Genomic DNA, 22,259 nt, shown 5'->3' with positions numbered 1-22,259 from the left:
GTACGTAAGATAGTGCGAGCTTGTGTGTGTGTGTGTTTTTTTTTTGACTCGCCTCTGCCATAGTCGGAATATCTGTCTCTCGAGGTATGTCGATTTTTACCTACTCTCTGAACTTCGACACATTATTTGCCCCCTTTTTTAATTACTTTTTTTTGTTGTTGTTGTTGTTCTGACCAAATCTAAAAATATCGACGTGTTACTGTCAACATATAAACCGATGAAAAGAAAGCTCTGTTATTTGGCGCGATTATCATTTTTCTTTCAATGTTTATTTAGTTTTCTCCGTCGGTCGTTGCACAAACAAAAATACAGGCTCACATCGTGTCGCGTTTACGAACGCGCACGCACCGGTTGCTTCGCGTCTGTGTCAGCGAACGTGTACCAATCTGGCGTTGCACGGGTGGAGGGTTTAGAGGAAGATTACTCAAAATAGTACCTATTTACTTGTTTCCCCACAAGCACTGGTTTTTAATATAAGGGGAAAATTCACTCCTTCAAAAGAGGGCACTCTGGATTGGGACGACTGGAAAAATTGTCTCACTCTAGTGGGGTTTTCTTCTTCACTGAGCAAGGACAGAGAGCAGATGTGTGAAGTATGGTATCATATACTACACTTTGATCGAAGTAATATTGATGTTTATGCATCTATGCTAGAGCACTTTTTTTGTACTAGTGCAGTCACTGCAGTAGTGCAGTACACTTATTGATTCATGCTAAAATAATAACGTTATTATTTAAAAAGCCATTCGTAACATGGGGGGGTGTTTTGTAACTATTCTATACTTTAACCTTACAATTGAATTAAAAAAAACAACTTTAATCAAACTTGGAAATATGATTTAAAAAATAGCGCGGATCAGTAAGTGCACTAGCACCCTTTTTTATTTTTTAAATAGTATAAGTTAAATTCAATTTTTACGATAGTTTTGTTTATTAAATTGTTAGGTGAAAGTACAGAATAGTTACGAAACATCACTCCCCTCGCAATGTTAAGAATGACTTTCTAAATAATAACGTTACTGTAGGTACTACTGTACAACTTACAAGTACCGTGATGTTTTCTCTTTTGGTACTGGATGCAGGATACGGACTGTCTTGAAATAATGAGGTTATTATATACAATCCCTTTTCTTAATATCAAGAGGCGGCTCTTTTTTTTTTTTTTTTTCTTTTTTTTAAAACTATTCTGTACTTTCACCTAACAATTTAATAGATAAAAAATACCATAAAAATAATTTTTAACTTAAAAATCCGGTAAAACTATACAAACACCGTGACAGCGAATTAACCCTACCCCTAACCCTAACACTAACCCTAACCCTAACCCTAAACCCTAACCCTAACCCTAACCCTAATCCTAACCCTAACCCTAACGCTGTCACGGTGTTTGTATAATAATACCAAAAATCCTATCTCAAAAAGAGTACGGTCCGTATTCTGCATAACTAGCTAGTTTGATTTCAATAAATATTTGATTATAATAATAAATAAATAAAATAATGATTTATCAAAGTTACGCATCGACGAGAAACACGGACACATGAGGTCTTGTCTGATAATTATATTACTACAGAAATTATGAACTTGGAATGCAGTTGAAATCGTTGTTTATGTTTATATAATTTCTGAAATAGGATTTTTAAAAATTCGTTTTCGTTTTTCCTTAATACTTCAATGTGTATTAAAGTTACGTACAGGCGAGAAACGCACAGATAGATGTTATTTTCTAATGGTTTTCTTTAATAGAGATAAGAATGTGTGGTTGGTCTATAGGACGCACCCTTTTAAGTGATATAGAATCTTTTTTCTTTCTTTTTTTTTTTCAAGTCGATTAAGCACAACTCTTTCAAATTATATCACAAAAATAGCAGCCTACTTATGTAGAATACGGGCCGGACTGAAATAATAACGTTACTATTTAGAAAGGTATTATTAATATGGAGAAGGCTAAGGCTTAAAAACAAAACAATTCCGTACTTTCACCTAACAATTTAATAAAAGACATCGCTTTAAACACTTTCTCACACGAAGGCTATTCTTTATCTCTACAAATCTACTATCAAACCATGTATGGAATATGGCTGTCATATTTGGTCTAGTGAATATTACATTCGAAGATTCCTGATAAATTGTAGAAATGTATCTGTAATTTGAATGGACTCACCCTTTCTTGTTCACTGCAAACCCTCTTTCACAGACGTGATGTTGCTAGTTTCAGCCTTTCAATAAATACTACTATGTTCTTCAGAATTATCTGGTCTATTACCTGCTTTCTTTGTTCCAGCTCGTTTGACTCGTTGGTCTAGTGGTCTCCATAAATTCGCTGTTTTGTTTTAATACCTCATTATAATACAGCTTCCTATTCCAGTAGCTTATTTCCAAGGAGTATAAGATTGCGGAACTCTTTCTTTTCACTGCTTTCCTTCTATTTACAACCTTGATTTTTTTTTTCGAGACTAAGGTCAATAGGTATTTCCTGTTTTTGCAATACTCACCTTTTGTTCTTAACTCCTTGCATCGAGTGGCTTCATGCATTGCCTCGAGCGATTTGTATTAAATAAAACATTACCGTAAAAATTGAATTTACCTTGAAATTCTTATCAGATGGCCCATAAACTGCAGAAGTATCAGTTTTTTTTTTTTTTTTTTTTAATTATGAGTTCAATTTTTAGCAGGGAGGCTCAAGTTTAACATATGGGACTGCCTTACGTTTTCGAGCAAAAAACAAAAATCGCGTTTATAAAGACCTTTGGGGGTTTGAAGCAGACGGTGGGGTCATTTCACGCTAAACTTACGTAGCAAATTGAGCCTTCTGTAACTTTTCCATTTTATTTTTTAGATTTTAAATCTAAAGATTTGCTGTTCATTTGTAACCAAACGAGGGTTTTATTTAAATAAGATAAATAAATATTACGATGGCTAAAAAAAAAAAAATGCTGGTGAAATATCAAACACAGGAAATCCGTTGACGACGTTAAAAAGGTACTCCTTGGGCGTTGAGTTCCATGGCGACCAGTATAAAAAATCAAGCGTTGCTCCCTTCCTGGCGCATGCGCACGTAACATTTTTTATTTACTGACGTTGTCGTAGTAACTAAACGATTATTTGTTACAGTATTTTTGAAAAAAAAGTTTTACTCTTTATGAATATTAAAAGAAAAAAGTTACTAAACAGACATTTGTTTTTTAAATTTCTTTTTAAATGACGACTTTTATCAACTTTTTTTAAATAGCATTTGCGGATGGATATGCTGACATTTGTTTAATTTCTTTTTAAATGACGACTTTTTATCGACTTTTTTTTTTAAATAGCATTTGCGGATGGGTAAAAAAAACGAAAAAAACAACTAAACCATTTACTGACAATTTTTCAGTATCTTGACTTTGATAACATTTATTTGTTAAAAATATTTGTAAAAGTGAGAAAGTAAATGGTTTAGTTATTTTTTTTTTTTTTACCCATCCGGCGCCGCAAATGCTATTTTTTTTTATAAAAAAAAGTCGGTAAAAGTCGTCATTTAGAAATTAAAAAAACAAATGTCTGTAAAAGTGAGACATTATTAATAAATGTTAGTAACTTTTTTTCTTTTAATAATATTCATAAAGAGTAGATCTTTTTTTTTCAAACTAAATAAATAATGTGACAAATAATCGTTTAGTTACTACGACAACGTCAGTAAATAATAATAATAAAAATGTTAGGTGCGCATGCGCCAGGTAGAGAGCAACACATTTTTTTATGCTGGTCGCCAAGGAACTCAACGCCCAAGGAGTACCAAAAAAAAAAAAAAAATTCCTCTTCAAAATTAAACAAATGGATATGAAAATTAAAAAAAAAAATCCGAAAATTTGATGCGTAATCGATATTAATCCGAAGGTAAAAAAAATAACACAACACGAGGGAGAAGGTTTGATATCAATTAATACACCTTCTTCTCCCTCCTTCATCGCCCTTTTTTCCACCTTTTTTTTTTTTCACATTCCACTTTCTTTTTATCTGACTCTTTTCTTTTTACCTTTCCTTTTCTTTTTTCTCGCCCATTTTCGTTTCCTTCCCCATTTCTTTTTTTCTTCCTCCTTTTTTTCTCTCCCATTCATTTTTTCCTCCTTTTCTTTTCCTCCTTTTTCTTTTCTCCATTCTCTTTTTCTTATTCTTCTTCTTATTCTGCTTCTTCTTTTTCTCCTTCTTCTTTCAAAACTGACTCATAATAATTGAAAAGAAAGTAATCTTATCCAATTCAACATTTCCTGTACGTGCTTCTTTGATAGTACAAAGGTGCTCGCGGCACATCCTAAACACGTCGACCATTTTTAATCTATTATTGATAGATATATTTCTAAAAAATAGCAGGCATTGCGAACTGCTCACAGGAAAACATGCCTTTTCGGTCGCGCCTTCGTCGTATTCAAGAAACAACGTTTTTGTGACTTGTTTTATTTTTTATTGATTTATATTTCTAACGATCCTATTAATCCGTATTGCGCGCACCTTTTCCATTTTTCAGTAGTTTATTTTCCGTATTGTCACCCAGACCTAGGGTTAGTGGAGAACTAAACGTTAGGTTGTTCAGGACAGTTAAAAATAATTTCACGAATTAATATACAATCAACAAAGAAAGGCGACAGATCGATTTAAAAAATAAAACTGCAGAAATAGGGGACATAACTCAGCTTATTTTAGAAATCCTCTTAGATGACTTTCAATTTTTGCTTTATTGTTCGTTACTTAATTAAATTATTTTTTAAAATATTTTTTGATATAAACTTATGAAAACAGAACTAAAAATTATTCCAATTTTAATTAAATTACTGTTTCTACTGTTGTAACAACTAAATTGCACTTATTGTACCGCGCTGAAATAATAACGTTAGTATTAGAAAGCCATTCTTAACATGGGAAAAGTGTGGTGTTTTGTAATTATTCTGTATTTTGACCTAACAATTTAATTTTAAACAAATGGCACTTGTACGGTTTAATGAAGACATTGAAAAATGAAAGCATCGAAAAAAAAATATATATTGTACGTATCCGTTATGGAATGAAGTTCTTTGAAAAAGAAATTCACTTAATTTGATCCAATAGTTTTACAACGAAAAAACAATTGATGATACTGAGCAAAAGGTAGTCGTGTTTCGATTTTTAGGAAGAAAAGCTAGTATTTAAGATGGGGGGGGGTGTCGGCTCTTTAAACTGAGTTATCTCCCCGTGGTGTGTTAAACACATTCAAACATGGCTACCTTCAGCGTGCTGTCATAAAAACGTGTGTTTCCGCTGTAAAAAAACAAAAAACTACTCGATCAAATACATATTTTAACGATCTTATTTGACAAAGTCGTTCAAATTTGGTAAAATAAATAAGTTTCTGTTCAGTTTATCCTTTTTTTTTTTCTTTTTCTTTGATTGGTGAAATTGACTTTTAACGGTCCCTAAAATTTATTGATTCCAGACAAACTTCAGTATAAAAATGTCACACACACTGCCTTTAATTCTGTTCGAATGGCAATGTGAAAAATAAAGACAGAAAAAAAGTGCGTGCGTCATTGATGTAGCAGGACCGTTATAAGTCAGTTTCACTAATGTTATTTGCTGTTAAACGGACAAACTCACCTAAGCAATTTTTTCGGGGGGTGGGGGCGGAAAAAATATCCTGATCTCATAACAATATAAAAAATATTGTTTTTCTTTGGTTTAACACAGATAAACCATAATACTTGACTGCTGCCTATAAACTTTAATCCTAACAAGAAATTGCTTTCTAAAAGCACATACGGCACAGTCATGTTGACACACCGGTTCTCGCCGGATCACCAAGATAAACAACATCGAACCTGGCCAGTACTAGATGGGTAACCATTTGAGAAGGAGAGGCACTGTATGTAACGCGAGTTAAAATACCAGGTTGGGAAACTGGTGCGGTCTATTCTACTCCCGAGAGTAGGTGGGCCTCTCTTAAGTCATGATAGGCAACACATCTAGTGATGGCGCCACGATAAAAAAATAACCTTGATAGCCATGACGAAGGATCAAGTATTCAGCTATGGACAAGATTTGAATTACACTACAAACTTGTGTAGTGAGTTCAATCTCGGCTGCGGCCGCATGTTACCTTTTTAAATGCTTGATATATATATATATATATATATATATATATATATATATATATATATATATACTTGTTTACTGTTATATAAACATGCTCACATCCCGCTGCTACAAACAGCCACTTGTTTCAATCAAACAACAGATATCATCAGGCAGCGACTTGACTATTCAAATGTTCATTGAATATTGAATATTCATGGATTATTCAATGAACATTTGAATAGTCAAGTCGCTGCCTGATGATATCTATTGTTTGATTGAAACAAGTGGCTGTTTGTAGCAGCGAGATGTGAGCATGTTTATATAACAATAAACAAGTATTATCAGCTCTTTTTATTGAGCACTATCTAATAACCTCGTTGAATTCATTAGTCCATTACTTTTGAATAAAAAAAACCCGAGTATATATATATATATATATATATATATATATATATATATATATATATATATATAATGCTCCCTATCTTAGGTTGAGCATATTGGGAAGTGATTTACAAATTACCATTAGCATGTTAGCTTGAGTATTTGGACAGTGTCAAAACACTGTTAATTCACTGTCCGCATAACAGCCGAATAGCACAATGGTTAGAAGCTCCGACTGTCATTTGGGCGGTCGGGTTTTGATCCTGGCTTGAGGTAATTGCTTGTCTAGCCGTACTGATGAGCTGTGAAACAGTACTGTATGTGGATGACATCTATAATATAAAGCTGAACGTCTGTGTGGGTGTGGTCACGAATAGGCTCCTATATGGTTGACTATTTTAAAAAACTGATTACATATAATGATAGAAGATATATCGAGGATCAGGATTCTGCTTTCCCAACTGCACTGATATGCAGAAGTTCAAGTGTAATGTTAACAAACATCTTTCTACTCATCTCCCTTCATAATGACCCTGCTAATTAAGTCCGTAATAGTAGCCCCCTGCTTCAAAGTGGCACTGTGCCTTGTTTGGGGTGAAAACTGAATAAACAAAAAAATAAAAATAAAATAAGACATCAAGTGGTGAGGCTCCATTATGGGCTGTAAAAAATGTGGAGTTGCCCCTTACCATTGCTCCCAGGTCCATTTTTAGCCTGGAATGGTAATACCCGTTAGGGCATCTAGTGCTACCAGAACAGGCTGTCTGAGATTTTGTGACCAAAAATGCATCCAACCCTAATTTTTCGTTGTTTTTTTTTCTTTTTCAAAACTCTATCATTTTCTACAGAGTCAACAAAAAGACCAATTTTTTTCTACAAAACAATCAAACCAAATACTGTAAATAAATATTTGAAGATAAAGAACTCGAAACATAAAAAAAACTTTTTCTATAATTACCGGATTCGGCATTAAATAATCCCAGAAGGGTTGATACACCGTAAAACAAAGCAACCAAACCGGTTTCCTCAGTTTAAATGTGAAATGGACAAAGAAGAAAACAAAAAAAGAAGCTAAATTTACTTCCAGGCGAAGTCGTTTGAAATTTAATGAAGCCAACTGTCTGTGGTGCCTTATCTCAAATTTGAATATTTAGATAAGAGAGAAAAAAAATTAAAAACACAAAAAAAAATTGTTAGGTAAATAGCAAAAGAGTTTTACTGTCAAACAATTTTTTGATGTGACAAAGCAATCCTCACACTTTGGCGTTTTGCTTCTATAACAGATACTCCTTCCAATATAACAGATACTCCATCCAATATAACAGGTACTCCTTCCAATTCTGATGTGTGAGGTTGTGCAGACTTAAATAGTTGTAAATGATAAGTGATTATCAAAAGTAATGAGAAAGTCTATTAACTTTATGTAGTCATCCACAGACAGACTGATTCGCTGTATCACAGCCTCTCAGTGTAGTTAGACTAGTGCCGCTTCTAAGCCAGGGATTGAATCTTCAGCCATCTAGTTCATAGCTCTTACCATTAGGCTACAGGAGAAGTGCTCGTAAATGATATCTTTGATGTCTTTATATTTTATTCCAGATTAAAAGTATCCAAAAGTAAAAACCATTTGATTTAACAAGGTTGTTGACAGTGCTCAATAAAAAGAGCAGAATATTATTTTATTCAATTTAGATCCTGACCTAATTAAAGTAACTAAGGCTACCTTTCATTGAGTCCAGTAGCTGCTGATTAAACCACCTTCCCCTTTTTTCCCGTTACCCCTAACACCTGTGTCCAAACGCACACAGTAGAAATTATTAACAGCCCTTCAAAATTTATTTTTTGATTTTCTTTTCATTAAAAAACTAATCTCAATGAAAACAAGAGGCTTCTGTCATCTGATGAAATCGTTTTAGATTGAGACAGTAGATTTATTGTTGTGACTAATGGCTATTTTGTTTAGTTAAATTGAATAAAATAATATATATATAATTTCATGTATCTACATGAAATGTTATAAGGATATATCATTTTTATGCATCAATTTTCAGTATTTGCTTCAGGAGTGCTCAATACATGAGTAGAGCTAGTTATGTAAAAATTACCAAAGAAGACATTAGAAATATTCCAGAATGTCTAAATGCACCCCTAATGGGGCTATGACTACTGTACACTCATTAACCCTTATCCTTGAGTGGCCTCTGGGCCTTGATAAGCGGTGACTTCTATGTAAAAAAAAAAATATATATTTTTGGCACACCCCCTTTCAAACTTCAAACATATTCTATTTTTTATGAAAATTAAATCCTGTGTATAAAATTATATGGGGAAGACAATGGAAATGCTTCCAAATCAATACATTAGCCTCTATGTGCGAAATATGTAGATGTCCCTATCTCTAAGTGATGCATTAAACCAGATATTTAAGATAACTAAGTCAGAAAGTTTTAAAACCGTTAAGTTTCTTCCGACTACTATTGTACTGAAGCAGCACACATCCTAGGTGAATTGAGCCAGCGCTTCCTAGAAGGAGGAAGTTTCATGGGATAAATTTGTTGGAAACAATTTTTTTTTTTTTTTTGTTGCAAATACTTGTTGAGCTGCCCCTTAAAATAGTCAACTTCTACGGAATTTCCATAACCATACGTGCACTAACCTTTATCCTTAAGTGGTCTTCAGGCCTTGGTAAGTGGTGACTCCCTTGTAAAAAAGAAAAAGATTATACACATAGATAAATTAATATTTTGATAATTTTGATAACAATTTATTCATATTTTCAACTAGCAGTTCAGACCAGCTTTGCTCAGGACCTATGTGCTGTTCATAACTTTATGTGCATATATGTGTGTGTGTGTGTGTGTATATATATATATATATATATATATTAAAATTTGACTCGTATCCAGGTAACCTACATCTAAAATTCCAAGTGTTTAGACCCAAAATCGGCGAAGGAGTTTGGTAGAGTCTGCAAAGGTCATCTCTTTCAACTTTGACCTCTTGGTAGCCAAGTTTTCGTCCAAAAAATGATTAAAAAGCTTGCTGCATGTCTTAATACCCTTTATGTAAAATTTCAAATGTTTACACCAAAAATTGGCTTAATAGTTTGCTAGAGACCACAAAGGTCAAATCTTTTTAATTTTGACCCCTTGGCAGCCAAATTTTCGGCCAAAAACCGATTAAAACACTTGTCCTATGTCTGAATACACTTTATGTAAAATTACAAATGTTTAGGCCAAAAATTGGCTGAGTAATTTGGTAGAGACAGTAGAGGTCAATTTTTGTAAAAGAAATTTGACCCCAATTTTGACCCCTTAAAATTTATTGTTTTGGGCTCAAATCAAATTAAAAATTTTAATCCATGTCCATATAATCTACATTTAAAATTTCAAGTGTTTAGACCCAAAATTGGCAGAGTAGTTTGGTAGAATTTTCAAAGGCCAAATCATTGAACTTTGACCTCTTGACAGCCAAATTTCTGGCTGAAAACCGATTAGAAAGATTTTCCCAAATCTCAATACCCCTTATGTGAAATCTCGAGTCTGTAGACTGAAAATTGACAGAGTAGTTTGGAAATGAAATGTACACACACAAACACACACAGACAATTTCACTTTTCTAGATATATTTAGATGTTACCATAAATGATGGGAAAGAAAGAAATCATCAATTTTCCTGAGCAATGATGTATGTGCATTTCATCCCAAATAATGTTAGGTCTCTCTGCTAGTACATAATACATAAATTTTATTTACATCCTTATAAAACAATAAGAAGTTAAGATACTAACATATCACAGTGCTACAGAGTCAAATCAAAGGGATTAGTGTAGTGTTTGTTCTCTTCTCTTTCCAGGTTAGCGATAATATGCAAAAAGGCATCATATCTTTGCTTATTTTGATATCATTTATATTTTGATTTTTTTTTGAAGACTGACACTTTTTTTTTTATTCTAAACTTGTGTGAATTCACATTATTTGGATTACTGTTCTTATCCTGAGTGTCATTTGCACGATAGTACTTCGAAGAATACAAATAAGTACTTCTCTTCTAAAAAATTCAGAAACAGAAGTAAAGTTAAGAAAAAAAAGAGTTTAAAGTATTCAGATAAAAAAAAGTTTTGTTTTGTCTGTATGCGTGTAGACTTGTATATAAATGAGTTTGTGAGATTGTGTGTAAGCTATCAGTATATTTAGTAATCTACGACTGCGTCTTGTGTTGTTTGCCGAATTGCCAGTAGCTAAGAAACCCTAGCAAGAGGTTGCTTACCCTCAATAATTGTGTATTGTAATGTTGTGATTGACAGGATGACTGACAAGGATTCCTAAAGCAAGTTGAGTCTCTGATTAGTAACAGCGTTTGCCTTTCTGCTTATATAGTCAATGCAAACAGGTACCCGGCTCCCAGAGGTGATTCCTTCCAATTGGTTAAAGTACAGTATCGATATCCAATCGACATGAAGTATTTTAACAGAATTGACCAATCGCTAATATCGAATGTTGTATAAAAATCGTTTCTCTACTCTTGTTGCTGCTATTATTACTGGTAAAAATTTTTCATGTAGTCATCAAAACTTACGATTTTGACTTCGATTGACAAATAGTAAATATTTTTACTTTGAATTTTATTCAAGACTAGCGAGGGGTACCCGGCGTTTCCCAGGTGTTGGGAGGGGGGATTTAAAAAAAAAAAGTAAGTATGAGGATCGAACCCAAACCGTTGAGGCAAAGTTGTGAAAAAAAAAAACGTGCGACGTTAACCATTGCCCCACTGCAACATGCTTACGGAAACACGTTTGAATTTATTTAATTAGTTGGATTTAGCAGGTGCCCGTTTTAAATGAGGTCAAGTTTTGACTGTGGGATAGTATTCATTTACTGCTGAACGCTTCCCCCCCCCGAAGATGTTATAGGAAAAAGACTAAGCCACATGCAGCGAGCGACAAATATTAAATATTTATCTTCCCGAAATCGAGCAAATTAAATAGACAGGCGAGCTTCGTTGTTAACTGTGAGAAATTACGATTTATATGTGATATAAAAAGTTTTAAAAAGTTGTGAACCGACCGACCGCTTCTCTGAAAGAAGCCTTTTGTAGACACAGAAAAAGCGAACACACATACATACACACATACACACATACATACACACATACACACATACATACACACATACATACACACATACATACACACATACATACACACATACATACACACAAACATGCATACATTTTCGCTTTTATATTTATAGATTTTCCAATTTTTAAATGATAAACGGTGCAGAACATCGTTTTTATGGGCGAAATTGTCTTTTAATGATTCTGGTATGGAAATCGATTTCAAAACTAACCTATTCCTGGCCAGGTTTTTATTTATCCCTCTTTCTTTCAAATCTATTATCAGTTACTCTCATGTTCTCCTTGGCTTTCTCTTGTTAACTAACCCTGCTATCTCAACTGTTCTATATCTACAAACTGAAGAACTCTCATTCATTTTCTTCAATGTGACCATACCATCGAAGTCTCTCCTTTTCTGCACACCTTTCTCCACATTGTCTAGATTTAACCTTCTTCCGATGTCATCAGAACAAAGCCTGCCTTTAAGACTTGCATTTCACATCCATTGTATCATTCTCGTTTTATTTCTCTCCATGCAACACATATCCTCAACGGTTAATGGATAGTCAACACCACACACATCATCACCCTATTTACACATGCCTTATAGACCCTTCCATCGGTTAACAGTGGTAACGCTCTGCTGGTTAGTAATGGCAGAAATTCCCTGAATTTCCTCCATCCATTTCGAATTCTTACAATTCTACTAGCCCCTACTCCAGCCTGTGCTTCAATTATATCACCAAAGCAACAAAATTTCTTGACAACCTCAATAGCTTCAGCATCCAGATATACTTTCTCCACATCCGAGTTCTCATCCATCTCCATTGTCTTACACTTTTTTGCACACAAACTGGTTATCCCCTCTCATCTGACCAGTAATTCTACTGTGCTTCTTGTATGGCCAATATGTTTTTGGTCCCCCCGACAAAAGGAGGATGGGCATGTAAATTCGCCCTTGTCCATTTGTCCGTCCACACTTTTCTCAATAACTACATCTTGGAATTTAAAAAAATTTTGCACAAACATTAAACATGATATGAGTAAAAAAAAGTAACAGAACGGATTTTCCGGGAAAACTCTGGTTGCCCCCCCCCTCCTCCAAAGGGTGCCTTTTGGGTTAAAATGGCTAAAATTGACACTTTTGTGCTTATTAAAAAAAAAAATCAATATCTTAGATTTTTATAAAACTTTCTGAAAAGTTGTAACTAACTGATTTCTATATAATTTTGTTTGTCTATACTTTGCAATAACTCTTGGGTGTGCCCCAGGGGCTCATAAAAACACTCCATTTTTGCGACTATTTTACTATATTTGTCCAAAATTTTCTGTGTATATCTATTTAGCAGTTTTGCATGGTGCTGAACTATAATTTAAATATGTTAAGGTACTTTTGGGGCTAAATGGAGGCCGGGGGGGGGAATGATAGACTTAGACATTTCTTAATTTGCATGGTACACAACTCAAATTTACATATGTCAAGGCCTAAAACTGCACCGTTTGTTGACGTCCCCTGGGGACGTTTGAGGCTTAATGGAGGGGTGCAAATGCTGAACTTAGTCATTTTTTTTATGCCTCGTTCACTGTGCACTCACAGGGGGGGGGCATTCATGCTTCACTTGTTCTTTGTGGAAATCGTTCCAGACAATGAAGCCACTTGATATAAGGAGCTAAAAACTATATATACATAGTGCTTCAAGGTCAAAAACTTGCCCAGGATAAGTGTTAAATGGATAGACTCTAACTTATTTACGCATTTCTCCCGCCCGTCGTTTAATCCAGCTCTGGAGATTGTTTCGTCGAAAACCCCAGGTTGGCCCTCTAATCACAACGTGAATTCAGGAATCAAGACTGTATTATCTGAGGAATGCTTTCTTTTCAAAAACTTCATAGCTAAAAGTCACAGGGTGCAAAGTTAGGAGAGTAAGGGACGGAGGAGGATTTCATGGCCGCGTGCACCTGTGCTTCTAATCTGCTGACATGCATGTTGTATACCGTAGCGTTATCTTGCAGGAGGAAGATATCTTTGTTCTGCCTTTTGATTTTAATAACTTTTCTTAATTTCCTCAGAAGTGAAACATAATAGGCTCCTGTAATTGTGGTACTCTTTGCCAATAAATCTCTCATCCCTACTCCATCCTACACTTAGAAGACTATGATTATAACCTCATCATTGGAAGGATAGTTCCTTGCCTTCTATAGAAGTGGTGAGTCCAAATGCTTTCACTGCATTAATTGGGCTTTATTCTCTGAATCATGGAGATAGACTGAGGTTTCATCCTATGTAATCAATCTTTTGAAAAAGTTTGACTCATCTTCTTAGCACATCTTGAAATTCTTTCTTGAGCATTCTATGCATTCTTGTTTCTGGAAAAAGTGTCAGCAACTTGGCTATCAATCGGCAGACACCTTATTCGTATGCAAATAATAGTTATACAGAGCCTGTATTAATGTTGACCTCTTGGACTATTTGTCGAATAGTCACACGTCGATCTTCCAAAATGACAACTCTAACTTGGCTGACAGATGCCTAAGAAGGAGGGGGGGGCGATCACATCTGGGAGCTATTTCCACAGATTGTCGTCCATGTTTGAATTCATAATGCCAGCATTTTTGCTAAGTCATATGTGAGGTATCATTACAAAATGTTTCTTTCATTTTATCAAAAGTTTCTTGATACAAAAACCAGATCATCGTGTGATCCTCAACAAGCTCCATTTCACACTTGACTACGTTCAAACACCTATACATCAGAAACCCCATTTAGTTTAGAGCTATTATTTACTATATAACCCATCATTTTCTATAATCCTGTCTGTTTAAATGTATGTATGTATGTATGTTTGTATGTCTACCTAAAACTTTCGACAGAAGCGACGGACTTTCATGAGATTGGTATCATTTTGAAGCTCGAGCGTTCAGACAACAAATGTCAAAAAATTGGCCAGGAACATTAATTCCTTCACCCTCAACTGGACACTTTTCTACAGGGAGGGGTCGCTTTTTTCGCCAATATTTTCAAAAGTCATCCCCTCTTTTTGATTGACTAGCTTTAATTTAAAACTGTCATTCCGGTTTGGCGATGGACACAACAATTAACGCATCACATTTTTTTTTCATGTTCTTTCCGCCTTCACGGTATGGGTTCAAGCTTGCCTACCTACTACCACTTTTTTTTTTTTTTTTTTTTTTGCTCAACACACAATTCCAAACATCCGGGCATCTAGGTTAGTCTATAATCTATAATATAAATCTCACCTGCCTGTTTAAATGTATGTATGTATGTCTGCCTAAAACTTTCGACAGATGTGACGGATTTTCACCGGTATCATTTTGAAGCTCGACCCTTTGAACGACAAATATCGAAAAATTGGCTAAAAACATTAATTCTTTCACTCTCAGTCGGGCAGTTTTCTACAGGGAGGGGTCGCTGTCTTCGCCGAAATTTTCGAAAGTCATCGCCTCTTTTTGATTGTCTAGCCTTAATTTAAACCTACGTCATTTCCGGTTTGACGATGGGCACAACAGCAAACACGTCACTTTTTTTTTTTTTCATTCTTTTCCTCGTTCGTACTCAGGCTAGTAAATATATAAATCATTGTACATGAAAGATTTCAGTTAGATTTGACAACTAGAAGTGAGTCAGGGGCGTTGCTTATTGAACGTCCTTCGTATGTGATATAACCTTTTGTTTCTTTTCCCTTTTTTTTTTATTTTCCTTTTTCATCCTCTTTTTTCTCTTTTCCCTCTTTTTTCTATTTCTTTTGTTTCTTTTTCTCACCTTCTCTTCGCCTTGTCGTCTGGGGCTGTAGAATATACCGACTACCCCACCCCTCCTGCAGCATAAGAACACATAGGTAGCGACCTGTGATGTCTGAGCACGAGATCTTGGTAGCTGAATTATGGAACTAAAATGCCATTAGCAGTAGAACACTTTGGTCCTTACTTGGAAGAGACCGGAAATCGGAAAGGCCTGATCCGATCAATTGGCTGGTCACATCAAACCATCTTATAATTAATAGGTAGTCCTCACCCACACTTAACTCCTAGCAGACATTCCTAAATAAATTGAAAACGATGGCCAAGGGTCAATCAATTTGGAAGATAGGAACCATGCTGAGCCCAGACTATTTTATATATTTTGATAGCAGAAACGATGGAGTGCAGTGCAGAGGTCAGCGAAGACCCCTCTCAGACAAGTATACCTTCCTTCTCATTTTTTATCCTTCTTTCTTATTCTCTTTCTTCTGTCTTTTTCTTTTTTTTCTGATTTTTTTTTGTTCTCTTCTTGTCTCTCTCCTCCTTCTTTTTTTCCTTTCTCTTTTCTTCTTCTTGTCCATTCTTTCATCGTCTTCTCGTAGTCCTTCTTATTGTTGTCCTTTTTTTTCTCTCTTTTTCTGCTTCTTGTTCGTTTGTCTCTTCTTTTTCTCGTTTTTGTTCTTTTTCTTTTATTTCTATTTCTCCGTGTCCTTCTCCTTCTTTTTTCTTCTCTCAATTCTTTATTTTTATAGCTAATTTTTCTTCCGTTGCCAAGTAGCAGACCCCCCCCCCCTCTCGTTGTCTCCTACTTTTCAATTATTTCTTGTTTCAGTGAAATACAACAATTGGGTTAATCATTGCTTCTTCTTGTCAAAAAGAAAAAATAAATAAAAGCGAAAAAAAAAAAAAATCTCAGCTGGAGTCCATTTTCTTTTTCGTGTGAAGTCGTCGCTCGTTACACAAGTGAACGACCACAAACGCTCTTCGAAAATGCCTTGAAGACATTTCTGACTTTCCTTCCCGAATTTTTTTTTTTTTTAAATAAATTTAGAAAACTTGTGGTAAGCAGACCGATTTATTTATAGAAAACATCGGCGACGTTGGGACGTGATTCATCGGCACGAATTTGCACTTGTGTTCAGTGACCGGGCGATGGGCGGAAGCTGGCAACATTTCAGTGTTCTGTATTATTTATCTCGGCATCATCTAAAAGTGGTATTAGAAAAATGAGGGAGTTTCGTTCAATTATAGTTTTTTAGTGACCCTGTTGTAAAAAATAAAAAGAAGTTTTTTTTTCTTCCTCTGTGTGTGTGTGTGTGTGTGTGTGTGTGTGTGTGTGTGTGTGTGTAACCCGGTTTACACTTAGATTTTGAATAGAAAAACCCATTAAGTCATCTGTTGAGCGTGTGAGATTGTTTGGATCAGGCAAAAGTGAGTTTGCAAAACATTTATAAAAAGAAAATCAATGCCAATTTAATCTCTTTCTATTCACTAAGTGTGTCAGAAACTGACCTTACGAATGCGTGAAATATATCGAATAATTCGACCGACTACTCGAAAAATGTAATTCAGACCCTAATTTTTTTTTTCTTTCAATTAAAGGAGCAATTAAAAGAAAAATTATGAATTTTTTATTTTATTCGCAGTTTCGTGTTAGGGGCGTCAAAAATCCCCCCCCCCAAATTCTGATACACCGATCTATTCACTAATCGATATCTCTCTCTCTTTTCCTCTCTCTGTCTTTGTTTATTCAACATTACCTGTCTCTTTATTTATAGAAAATTTTTCAATGTTTGTCAAATTTATCAATCAGCTAATTATGGCTCATTATTATTTTGCGTGCGTTTTGAAAATATCAAACTAATCTCACAGTGGGATTTTCTCTCTGTTTTTAATTGCTATATCAATTCAGAACGCTTCCGGTAAATGGCCTCACTTGCATGATTGCCTGACCTTTTATAGGGATGGGCATGGGGCGACACAAATGATCCTGTAATTATTTTTTATAATAATTTCGCTTGTTTTTCAAACACAGTTTAGGTAAAATTTACTTTTTGCCTTGTTCTGAAATAAAATTTGAATTCGCTTTTTAATGTATTAAGAACGTAAAAATATTAATTTCAAAATAACGATGAAGACTTAACGAATTTGAAGCATTCATGATGTCTTACTTGTCAAGCAACCATTTGCAAGAAGGGGGGAAAAAAGAACATACTAAGAGTTGCAGGTTTTTGTAGTTATAAGTAATTTATATATACAGCATAATCATGTTGACACACTCGTTTCTGTTAGTTCACCAAAGTTAAGCAACACTAAACTTGGTCAGCACTAAAATGGGTGACTATTTCGGAATAGCTAGTGCTGTATGTGCTCAACGTTTTATCGTAGCATTGTTTCCAGTCGTTCTTATCACTGTGATCAAACGGTACTGATTCAAAGAGGGGTGATTTCAGATTAAGCAGTTACCTTTACAGGGGGTCTCCATTGTCTCTCAAGACTGAATGACGGCCATTAAATAATTTGCATACATGCTTATTAGGTTGCTTTAAATAATGAGATACAACGACAGCGAGACATACGAAAAGGGCGCGGTGGATATGAAAAGATGAAAAAGCAATTCGTTCAGTTGGGAAGGCACTTTTGGTAATTTTGTTCAAGTTATTCTGGTGATGTCCGAACACGAGTTCCTCCCGAATTTTTGACCGTCTTTGAAATATTGTTGTGTAACAAAAAAAGGTTTATTGCTTTCTAACAGAGCATAACTTCAATTCAGTGCTTAAATCCTGGCAGACATTATTGTTTTTTTTGTTTTGTTTTTTTTGTTGATTTTTTGTTGACACACAAAAAAAAAAACGAACATTTTTTCATAAAAATAAACAAGTTTTTAACGGAATTTAATGAATTTAGAAGCAAAATGAAGTGATTAAAATTATAAATATTTGATAATTTATAATATAAAAATTATATTGGCATGAAAAATTTTGAATAAAACTTCAAATTTATTATGCTTTTAAAAAGCAAAGGACAATTTTATTTCAAAACAAGAGCAAAGCATTTTCAAGAATAATTACCATTACACGCATTTGATATTTCCTTCGAACCTATGATGCGTTAGTCAGCCGTATCAGCAGCAGTGAATATTGTTTTAACACAGTGACTCTGAATTGGACAAGAACACAGATCTTCTCTGAAATCAATCACAGTGTAAGCCATATTTATTCCCAAAAAGCTTGTGCATACTATAAAAACCCAAACACAATTTTTTTTTTCTTTTTTTCCTGCTTATTATTCAGTTTAAAAACAAAACATTTGTTTACATCACAATCCAGCCTGACCGCCTTTTGGACCTGAAAAGCTCTCAACAATGGCACACACGTACTGAGAGACACTCACAAACTACTGTACACACAGCAGAGTCACACGCATGCATTGCTTAATGAACATACATGTACACAAGTTCTAAGGAAAATGCACATTCTCTCACTGATAAAACAGAGGCACACTAATAGACACACACATTTTCATTCCTGTTCCCATTTACAAACACCTAAACGCACATGGCACCAGCCAAAATGAAAGTGTCTTAATTCCTTAACACAGAAGGTGCCAGATGAAAAAAACGTCTCCTTACCAAGACGATTACTCTTCTTTTACTAGAACGTTCTTGCGTCTTTCTGAACTTTGATATGTTATGAACTGTTTATCCCTCATTGCCGTGGATTGCTAATTAGGGATGCACCGATTTATCAGTCACTTTGCTGATTAATCAGTAATCAGTCGATTAATTACTTTTCTCTTTCCTATTAAATTTAAACCATTTAATCAATGCCAAACGACTCATCAGATAGCTTTGACCTATTAACACAGTAACTGCTAATTTAACTTGATATTTGTTAATTGTCTGGCTGCTATTATGATCCCCCCCCCCTTTTTTTTTTTGCTTTATTAAATGAAATTACAAATTACAGAATACAATTTCCAATTCCTAAATGAATATAATAAAACAATTAGATGAGAAAAAAAACTTACAAATAAAGTACAAAGTACAACTTCGAATTCTTTAGTGAATATCTATAAACTGAAGTTTTGCTTCCACTATTCTGTTATGGTTACCTCTGCTCTGCACCTGCTGCTGTTCTATTTCCTTTTCTATTTTGCCTGTTTGCCTCTTCTGCTTTTATCAACTTATCAATATTTAAAACTGAATACTCTTAAATTGTAATGTAGAAATATTAAAGTTTCTCCATTCAGGACATAGCCTGTTCCTCATTGATTCATAGCTATTACCACCTATATAAAAGAGCCTTTCACTCTTCACAGATGAAGGTGGTGCACTTAAATATTTTGAAGCCAGTTTACTCAGCAGTGGTAAGGTATGGTATATGTTTTTCCGGGTTTCTATTACTGTACACATAGATTCGAAAAAGTTGTCAAAAAACAAATATATAACAAATAAATGTTATCAAAAGCAAGATAAGTTACTTTTCTACCAAACTGGATATATTTTTCGTGTTTTTATTCAATGTAACATGTTTATTCAGCTCGAAAAACATACAGTGTTTACCGATGTATTGGAAAATTCAAGATGGCGTCTGATTCTCTTTTTAACACGGTAAGTTTGGGAAAAGGTGTTATAAATAAAAACCCAGATAAAATACTGTTAAAAACTCGCTCAATATATGTTACTGTGACATAGGTTGACATATATTCGGCGGGTTTTTAATAGTATTTTGTATAGTTTTTATTTATAATACCTTTTCCCAAACTTACCGTGTTGAAGAGAGAATCAGACGCCATCTTGAATTTTCCAATACATCGGTAAACACTGTATGTTTTTCGAGCTGAATAAATATGCTACATTGAATAAAAACACGAAAAATATATCCAGTTTGGTAGAAAAGTAACTTATCTTGCCTTTGATAACATTTATTTGTTATATATTTGTTTTTTGACAACTTTTTCGAATCTATGTGTACAGTAATACAAACCCGTTTTTCCATTACTGAAATGGATTATCACCTCTTGTGGGTAGTGGTAAAGATACATAATGATCAAGTTTTTTTTTTTTTTTTTTCGTGCACTTATGAAGAAAGGATTTACTTCTTTTGGGTTCAGATTTTGATTTTTTGTATTTCTATTGTAGTTGCACTTGCACTCTCCATGTTTAACTCGGTCTCTACCTGTTTTAAGTTTGGAATTGTGACTGTAGGCTTATTTGAATTTGTTGTCCGAGACGTTGAACTTCAAAATGATACTGATCTCGTGAAAATCCGTTGCCTCTGTCGAAAGTTTTAGGCAGACATACATACATACATGCAAACATACATACATACATACATTTAAATAGACAGGTGAGATTTATATTATAGATGAAAGAGTTCATTGTTAGCCGTAAGATGGTCACCACAACAATTACAATACATATTTATATAGAAAACATTGTGGAATTTCTATGGAGGCGTACTAGTACTTCACTAATATAAAACAAAAAAACATTCATTCATCTTTTAAAAGTTAAAACCACAAAATCGATAGGTCTGGTATCCAGCGATACATGATCTTATCTGATTGCTGGAAGCCGATTGCAACTAGAAAACCTCCCCAAAAATATTTTCTGCCATGATGCAATAGCAGCCATTTATTAAAAAAAAGGCAATTATGTTTCGAATATGACTATAATTAGTGCCCCCCCCCTCGATTCTGTTATTCCTCGCCTGTGAAAACACCATCATTAAACAGTAAGATGGTGTCATGTGTTGCAATGTTCTCTCTCACGATCTGCTATGTTGACAATCCCTGCCTGTAATTCAAGTTAACCATGTTTAATTAGTTATCCAAAACCTAAATTTTGTTTTCATACATAAACACGTTTAATGCGGACACACAGATATTTGCAATGATAGCAAATTTATTATTAGTCACAGAATTATGACCGTTTAAAGTTTGTTTGGAATAAAAATTTGCCGTCTTGTGTACTATTGGCCTCGAAATGAAATTTCACGTATATAACTTTAAATTGCAGACTTGAAACAAAAAGTGTAAAAAAAAAAAAAAATCCTTTCCAATATAAGGTCATCATAAATGCAAATTAATTATAATGGAAACCACAAGTGAAGCATGCATGGGCCACCGTGAGTGCACAGTGAACGAGACATAAAAAAAAAAATGACTAAGTTCAACATTTGCCCCCCCCCCATTTAGCCCCAAAAGTCCCTAGGGGACGTCAAATCCTGGTAAAAACGAACATCCAGTGCAGTTTTAGGCCTTAACATATGTAAATTTGAGTTCTGCACCATGCAAAAAAAAAAAAAAAGAAATGACTAAGTCCATAATTTGTTTCCCCCCCCCTCCACTCCCATTTAGCCCCAAAAGTCCCCAAGGCCTTAACATATTAAAATTTGAGTTCAGCACCATGCAAGGCTGCTAAATAGACATACACAGAACATTTTGGACAAATATGATAAACGAGTCCCAAAAATGGAGTGTTTTTATTAGCCGTAAAAGAGCCCCTGGGGCACACCCAAGAGTTATCGCAAAGTATTAACAAAATTATATAGAAATCAGTTAGTTACAACTTTTCAGAAAGTTTTATAAAAGTCCAAGGCATCATTTTTTTTTTAAATAAGCACAAAAGTGTCAATTTTAGCCATTTTAACCCAAAAGGCACCCCTAGGGAAGTAACCAGAGTTTTCCTGGAAAATCCATTCTGTTACTTTTTTACTTGTGTCATGTTTAATGTTTGTGCAAAATTTCAAAAAATTCCATGGCGAAAAGTGCGAACAGCCGAACGGACAAGAGTGAATTTACATGTCCAACCATCCTTTTGTCGGGGAACCAAAAATTACTTTCTGAATTTTTGAGATGAGGATTGATTACTCTTCTCATTTGGATTCTTTGGATTACTGTTCTCATCT

The 22,259-nt window shown here is 34.5% G+C and overlaps 1 protein-coding gene across 4 annotated transcripts in view; it reads left to right on the top strand.

Annotated features, from left to right (window-relative positions):
• Positions 1 to 22,259, top strand: part of LOC145242244 (uncharacterized) — a 297,326-nt gene that overhangs the window by 23 nt on the left and 275,044 nt on the right. For 2 of the 4 annotated variants that reach the window (XM_080105253.1, XM_080105245.1), the window contains exon 1: positions 1 to 84. This exon is cut by the window's left edge and continues 23 nt beyond it. The gene's annotated coding sequence lies outside the window, so the exon portion shown is untranslated. The remainder of the gene's footprint in view (positions 85 to 22,259) is intronic. The other 2 variants (XM_080105250.1, XM_080105249.1) reach the window with 2 other exon arrangements.

Source organism: Euprymna scolopes, chromosome 21, assembly GCF_053919585.1.
Source record: "Euprymna scolopes isolate OS-2025 chromosome 21, ASM5391958v1, whole genome shotgun sequence".
Taxonomy (NCBI): Eukaryota; Metazoa; Mollusca; class Cephalopoda; order Sepiida; family Sepiolidae; genus Euprymna; species Euprymna scolopes.
This window is presented reverse-complemented; position numbering and strand designations above follow the sequence as displayed.